This window comes from Suricata suricatta, chromosome 12 (assembly GCF_006229205.1).
Source record: "Suricata suricatta isolate VVHF042 chromosome 12, meerkat_22Aug2017_6uvM2_HiC, whole genome shotgun sequence".
NCBI classification, from domain to species: Eukaryota; Metazoa; Chordata; class Mammalia; order Carnivora; family Herpestidae; genus Suricata; species Suricata suricatta.
Window position 1 is genome coordinate 30,084,621 of NC_043711.1, and position 8,444 is coordinate 30,093,064.

General features: G+C 41.5%; 1 protein-coding gene across 1 annotated transcript in view; it reads left to right on the forward strand.

Annotated features, from left to right (window-relative positions):
- The window catches only part of SYNPR (synaptoporin), a 325,840-nt gene that overhangs the window by 70,856 nt on the left and 246,540 nt on the right, over positions 1-8,444 (forward strand). The window lies entirely within an intron of this gene.

Sequence of the window (8,444 nt, forward strand, 5' to 3'; positions counted from 1 at the left end):
GCAGGAAGTGGCTTTCCTCTGAGGCTTTTTAATGTATGAAAGGCAAGAACACAGATTCTGAAGTCTCACTGCCTTGGTTCAAATCTCAGCTCTGACACTTAGTTGCAAAACTTGGGGCAAGTTGCTGAACTGCTCTCTGCTTCAGTTTATTTGTAAAATAAGCATGAACAATGATAACCATCTTATAGAATGTATCAGTTAGCCACTGCTACAAAAATGGTGCCTAACAGGCTGCTCTTGGCCCCCGGAGATTTAAAGCAATGATCATTTGCTATTTCTTGTATAAATAAGAGTCTACTTGAAGTTGGTGGGTCAAGGTGAATTTGGCAAGGCTGGTTCTTCTTCACATCTGCTCCCCATGCCTGAGGCCAGCAGGATAGCAGACGAGGCTTTTCCCATGGTGAAGGCAGCGTCATGAAAAGGGCAAGTGGATATACACGAGGCCCCATTAAGACAGAGGCTTGGAATTAGCACATCATTATTTCTGCCTTGTTCTGTTGACCAAGGTGAGTCACATGGCCAAACCCAAAATCAAAGGGCAGGGGAACTGCAAAGTCATATGGCAGAGGGGGTGGCTGGAGGGAAGAGGGAAGGTTAGGAGCACATAATGCACGTCACACAGAGGGTTATTGTGAGGATTAAATGTTTTAGAGTATGTTAAGTATTTAGAAAGATGCCTGGCACATCGTAAATACTTCACGGTATTTGCTTTTATTATTATTCTTTTTCAGATATCTCCTCAGTCTAGAAAATATGCAGGAATGATCATTAGCATCTTGAGACAGAATGGAGCCTGCTGCATAAGCTGTTGATGTGCATATTTATAATAACCACCATCAATATGTGTTGAGTGCTTTCCTATCCATTATCTAACTTGACCTTCACAGTCAAGTGGAGGAGTAGGTATAACTTTACCTTTTGGAGGAAAGAAAGTAAAGCTCACAAATGCAGGCCAACTTACCCCAAATCACAGAACTGTAGATCCTAGGATTTCACCCAAGGTTTGCTTGGTTCAAAGACTACTTGCAGCAAGACCAACATGTGCTGTAGGCCCTGGGCCCCCACCCCCCAGATCATTCAGATTTCCAGAGCTAGGACAGCTGCTATTGGCAACAGCTTCCCCACTGATGGTCCCACATCCTCACTGGCCTGCTTCCTGGTCTTTTCTATACTCCTCAGCTACAGTGATTCCTTAAAAAGGCAATTTTGGGGTGCCTGGGTGGCTCAGTCGGTTGAGCGTTAGACTTTGACTCAGGTCATGATCTCACAGTTCATGGGTTCGAGCCCTGTGTTGGGCTCTGACCTGACAGCTCAGAGCCTGGAGCCTGCTTCCAATTCTGTGTGTCCCTTTCTTTCTGCCCCTCCCCTGCTCAATATCTGTCTCTCCCTGTCTTTCAAACATAAATAAATGTTAAAAAAAAATTTAATGCAATTTTGATCATACTAGTCACTTGAATAAAATCCTGAATACATAACTACTCCTTTCAGAAATCTTGAGATTCTTAATGACCTTGATGTGGAGTCCTGCTTTCCTTTTCATCCTCCATCCCCTCCTACTCTCCCACAACCAAGTGTTCTGGTCCTTGCTTAGATCCCTTCCTGGTAGAGGACCTTTGCGGATGTGGCTCCCATGCCTGGGCCCCTCTCTGCTCTTCCCCTGGCACTCCTTCTAGTGAACTTGGACTCATCCACCATGAACTTGGACTCATCCACCATGTCTAAACGGACCGCTGTCTCTATGTTGGTAATTTTATGGTCAGAGTATGTTAAAAACCCACATAACTGCTTTAGAATTTTCAGTACAGGTATGATGTGGCTGTCCTGCCTGTGGTTTTCTGTACCTGCCAGAAATAAATAAATACTTCTGGAGACTCCCCATTCCCTCCTACTCATCTTTGGTCTCAGCCCAAGCCCCTATCCTCAGGGGACAGGAAGTAGCATATGTCTGGTGATGTCAAATCCTTCTCCCTGCAGTACTTTACATACTTACTACTCTTTTGTTCGATGCCTGTCTTTTGTGGAAGTCTGCAAGCTGTGTGAACCCAGCAAGGACTAGTGTGCTCATTGTACTGCTAGCAGGTAGCACAGGCCTGGTGAGGCAGCTTGGTTAGAACTTGTTTAAACAAATGACAGTGGAATCACCAAACATCAGGATATGCTAATCACCCTGGTCTATTTGGCTACCTATTTACTTATTTATTTACTTACTTATTCATTTTTATTTTAGAGAGGGAGAATGCAAGCAGGGGAGAGGGGCAGAGGGAGGGTGAGAGAATCCCAGGCAGGCTCCGTGCTCAGTGCGGAGCCTGACCCAGACCTCGATCCATGGCCCTAGGACCATGACCTGGAGCTGAAATCAAGACTTGGATGCTCAACTGACTGAACTACCCGGGTGCCTCTATTTGGCCAACGTCTGTGGTGCTCTTTGGAACATTGTTCAAGGCCTACAACAATAACTTGGCATTTATAAAATACTGTATGTTGGATACTATGCTAAACACTTTATAAATGTTACCTCATTTAATCCTTAGAATAACTCTATTAGGGTCCTTTGCTCATGATCTCCACTGCAGATAGAGCAATAAAACTGAGAGAGATAGGTTAAGTAACTTGTTCAAGGTCAGTAGGCAGTGGCACCTTCTGAATCTGCAAGAATAGATTAGTGCTGTCTCCAGTTTGCTGTGCTCCCAAAGGTTGCAGTACATTTGTCATTGTCATTATTGCCCTCTCCTCATGAAGCTTCGAGAGCCAAATGGTGTCACTCCTCTTTCTAGCCCCCCTGTGAATGTTCCTGGCATATATTAGATATTCAATTAAGTATACTGAATATGAAATATATTTTTCCTGATATAAGCCACTGAACAGTTTTAGAAATGGAAAAAGAAGAGTTTCCCTAACAGATTGAGGCAAATAAAACAAAGCAATGAAGTCAGTCAATGTGAGCAGAGGAGGAGGCAGGTATTGAAATGCAGAGGTGGCCGGGCTCTGTGCCCTAAAAAGTCTGTGTCCCAGTCTTGCCTCTTTCTCTTAGCAGTGTGAATGTGGGCAAGAGACTTATCCATGGTGGGCCTCAGATCCCTGTCTGAAACACGAGAGTAAGAATACTATGTCTACCCTCGTAGAATTCTTGTAACATTGCTGTGATTCAACATACGAAAGAATGCTTAGGATAGTGCCTTTCACATAAAAAAAATACTACAAGTAGTAACTATTATTACAAATCTTTGTGACTTGGCCCAAATACTCAACATTGGTGTCCTAGTTTCTCACGTCTCTGGAATTAGAGTTGGCTTTCCTGGCTCTGGCAGAGTCCAGACTCTGTATCCTGGCTCTGGTTGTCCCTGTAGGGGAACACCCCTCGTCTGGTTGCTGTCTGGGCTCCCACACCTTCTCTGTCCCCTGGCCCAATGGGGAGGTGCCCTGCTGCCTGAGACCCAAACATCCCTCCAGCTTTTAGATGACCTCCTACACCCTCCCTGGAACTTTCATTTGCACCCTGGAGCCTGGCGTAGCTCGTTTGTGGCTGGGTCAGGATGGTGATGGCATTTTGACATTAGAACCATGAAACGTAAGCACTTTCCCATTTACCTCTCCATTCCCAAGAGTCTAAAAGTCCTGTGATGTTCTTCTATTTAATGTTAATATTCTTTTGTTCTTCCTTTTAATGTTCTTCTATTAACTTTTCATAGCACTTAGAATTTCTAAAGCCTTCTATTTTTTATTAAGAAATTAAAGTATTTTCCATGTTTGTATTTTAAAAAGCCTTCTTTTTCTTCAAAATTAAGCATCTCCTGAGCACCAGACACTGTGCTGGTCTCTGGGGAACACTTGAATGAGCAAGAGAAGCACCTGTCATTTTCTTCCAGGTAATAACCTAATGAGAGCCTGCCCTTCAATAGAGGAATCCACAGAGTCTTATTTATTTATTTTTTTACTTTATGTAGATAAATCTTTTCAGATTCTCCAAATGAGAGTGCATTAACCTCTGAGAATTTGGCTGTGAATTAAATTTCTGTACCAGCCCAGGGAACAATAACTTTCCCCCTACTTGTCGACCCATCTGCTCTTCTGTTGGGAGAAGTGAACCAAGAGCAGAGTTGATTGCACATTTGCAACAGAGAGTCGGTGTAAAATAACAGTGTGCTCCCGAAGAAGAGAAAGTAAACTCCTTGTTGCTTTGAGATGCCTCTTGAAATTTCAGGTTGGTAACTGCTGGCTCTCCTAGAGAGATGCCCTTTTCTATTTGAAGTTGTGCCTCTCTCCTGCTTTTCTTCACCACTGTGAAGAAGTCACTTTGAACAGTGCCCCATGACCCCAGGCCTTTGAAGACTTTTTGCTAAAGAGACCAGGCAGGTAGCAGTTGTGTAATATTCTGACGTTAGAGAGGTGGTATCTTGCAAACACACTTGGCCTCAAGTCCCAGCTCTGTCCCTTGTTTTCTTTGTGATTTAGTCAAGTTACTTAACTGCATTGAACTTTGTTTCTGTTTGTGTGGAATGGAGATAATGCAGGCAACAGAGACTTACTCTGGGATACAAGATGTAGAACTTATTTGAAGATTATGAGGTAGCTTATAGGCTCAACAAAAATACAAAGAAGAGGAAAGAATCAGAATCAAGCGTCCCTGGAGATTTATGAATTAGGAAGTAATGGCTACTCTCCTCACATTCTCAAATATACATCCTGACCCCTACCCCTCTTCTGATGTGACATCTCCACCTGGAGGTATAATGGGCAGATTAATATTCAAAACAAAACTATCCCTTCACACCCTAGCAATCTTGACTATTGTAAACATACTTCATTTCACCCTGTTCTTCCAGCCATTTTATCATCATCTTTTTTTTTTCAATGTTTTTATTTTAGTTTTGGTGAGGGGAGGAGGGACAGAGAGAACAGGAGACACAGAATTTGAATCAGGCTCCAGGCTCTGAGCTGTCAGCACAGAGCCCAGTGTAGGGCTTGAACTTATGAAGCATGAGATCATGACCTGAGTTAAAGCCATATGTTCAACCAACTGAGCCATCCAGGCGCCCCCATCTTGTCATCTTCTTGTAGCTGTCTGTCATCTTCTATTTGCACCTTTAAGGACCTTACAGTCTGGTGGGACGTACACTGAATCAGCACACAAAGATGGGAATCACAATTGTGATGAATGCTATAGGAAGAAAGTACTAGATTCTGGGCATTAAAGGGGTGGGAGGGTTAAGGAAGGCTTCCATGAGGAGGTAGGGAACATTCACGCTGAGACCCAAATAATGAGCAGACATTTCTCAGCCTCTAACCAGGGATGCTCATATAATGACTCTACTTTCTGAAATCTGTTCCTTTCAGTGCCCTGATTCTGAAATTGTTCTAAATCTTCAGTCTCTTACTAGACAAGTAATAAGACAAAATTTCATAGAGAGCCAAAGCCATTATCTGAATGATTACTAAGGGAAGCAACTGTCAACACGAGCAGAATCTTCTAAATGATTTCTTGACTATGGAGACTGGATAGTAATAAGTATGACACCGAAATTTCTATAATATTCACACAATACTGCTAATCTGCAAAGTGGCAAATACAACTTCCAGTTTTTGTGCCATCCAGAGTAATGTTAACTATTAGTAACCGGCATCATTCTCCATATCTATTTCTTGTCTTCAATTTTAACAAATTTCCTTTGCATGACATCTGTGTTACAGTAGGAAATATCAGCCCCTTGGCATTGAAATGTTAAAGCATCTTATTCTAAGGCAGATTTGAGAAGTAATAATAATTATTCCTCATGTTTGACTACACATTCTCTCCTTTGAGTGTTAAAACCACCTTTCAAGGTAAGCAGGACACGTGTTTATTTTTTGAATGAGAATACTGAGAAGTTTCTGAGACATCCCCATGGTCTCTAGTTGGAGGAGACTGAACAGCAAAGCAAACTTGATGCTCTTGATGCTGTGGTTTAGAGGCAGATGAAGTGTATTCATAATCTGGCAGCAGAAACACGTGGCTGAAGCTGCTGTTCTTATACTGACTCTTGATCTTAAGTGAGTCTCTTAACTGTTCTGACCCTCATTTTCCTCATCTGTAAGGTTAAGAGAATGAGAGCTAATTTACGAGGCTATTGCAGGGATTAAACAAGATGAGCTGCGTCGTATTCATGATCATTTATTTAGTTAACATTTAGGTATTATTGAACCCCACTCAGTGCCAGATACTGTCAGAATGCAGCGTTGGGTAAGACACTGTTTGGCTTTCTGTCTGGAATAGCAGGTAATCACGAAAATGCTATAAGGATCACATAATAGTATTTCCTTCTGCCCAGACTCTTTTCTACAACCACCTCTATAGACTTCTATAGACTCATTGCCTGCACCAAGTATGAAAACTATGCATGGTAATGAGGAGGAACATTAAGCATTAAAAGGAAATTTATTGCCTCTATCTTATTACTACTATTGCCATTATTATCCCTGAAGGAGCAGATTCTTTGATTTGGATGGATGAGAAAATGTTAATGGGTAATACCGGCTAATAATAATATTGTAGCTATCATCTGCAAAAGCTTCCCCACACTTTATTTCCCCTGTCAGAGAGTGACCACAAATCTAGAAAGGTGAAATACACCAGTGCTAAGGATACTGAAGCTACATAAAGGTGAAGTGACAGGCATCTAGATTAGTCCATTTGTTGTGTTCTGGATGAATTGCCATTTTTGTGCAAGGCATTAAGAGAGCTTTTCAATTTGCATAGATATTGGTGATGTTTTATAAAGGAGGAGGGTAACTAAATAGTACAGCTTCTAGATTCAGGAACTTAAGGTCATTCCAATGCCAAATTCTAGAACACATGATCAATAGATAGATGGCCTATGGGCACGTAGAAGAGGAACAAGGCACACTAGAAGTACTGACTTTACTGCCTTTTAAAAAAATTAGGGTTATAGAAACCTTATATTTTTTTAATTTTTAAACTTTTAAAATGTTTATTATATATTTTTGAGAGAGAGAGAGAGAGAGAGAGAGAGAGAGTACAAGTAGGGGAAGGTTGCAGAGAGAGGAAGACACTGAATCAGAAACAGGCTCCAGGCTCTGAACTGTCAGCACAGAGCCAGATGTGGGGCTCGAACTCATGAACCATGAAATCATGACCTGAGCGGAAGTCAGATGCCCAACCTACTGAGCCACCCAGGATCCCCAAGAAATCTTATAAGCAGATTAATCTGGATGCAACTAGGATTTGGGAAAGCCACTCAAGAGATTTCTTTTTTTAGGCAACAATCTCTGACCTCAGCCAAAGCAACTTCTTACTCAACTTGTCTCTGAAGGCAAGAGAAATAAAAACAAAAACAAACTATTGAGACCTCATTAAGATAAAAGGCTTCTGCATGGCAAAGGAAACAAGAAAACTAAAAGGAAAACTCACAGAATGGGATAAAATACTTGCAAATGACCTATCAAATAAAGGGTTAGTATCCAAAATCTACAAAGAACTTACCAAACTCAACACCTGAAAAACACATAATGCAGTGAAGAAATAGGCAGAAGACATGAGTAGACAGTTTTCCAAAGAAGACATCCAGATGGCCAACAGACACATGAAAAGATGCTCAACAGCACTCATCAGCAGGGAAATACAAATCAAAACCACAATGAGATACCACCTCACACCTGTCAGAGTGGCTAAAATTAACAACTTAGGGAACAGCAGATGTTGGTGAGGATGTAGAGAAATGGGAACACTTTTACACTGTTGGTGGGAATGCAAACTGGTGCAGCCACTCTGGAAAACAGTGTGGAGGTTCGTCAAAAAATTAAAAATAAAATTACCCTATGACCCAGAAATATCACTATTAGGAATTCATCCAAAGGATACAGGAATGCTGATTCATAGGGGCAGGTGTACCCTAATGTTTATAGTAGCACTTTCAACAATAGCCAAATTATGGAAAGAGCCCAAATGTCCATCAACTGATGAATGGATCAAGAAGATGTGTTTTATATATACAATGTAATGCTACTTAACAATGAGAAAGAATGAAATCTTGCCAGTTGCAACAACATGGATGGAACTGGGGGATATTAAGCTAAGTGAAATAAGTCAGGGAAAGACAGATATCATATGTTTTTATTCATATGGGGAATTTGAGAAACTTAACAGAAGACCATGGGAGAAGGGATGGGGGAAAAATAGTTTCAAACAGAGAGGGAGGCAGACCATAAAAGACTTAAATATAGAGAACAAACTGAGGGTTGACAGGGGCTAGGGGAGAGGGGAAAATGGGTGGTGGGCATTGAGGAGGGCACTTGTTGGGATGACCACTGGGTGTTGTATGTAAGTGATGAATCATGGGAATCTACTCCCAAAGCCAAGAGCACACCATAAACACTGTGTGTTGGCTAACTTGACAATTAAAAAGTTAAATTAAAAAAAAAAGAAATTCTTGTTTTCAGTTTGGATAAGG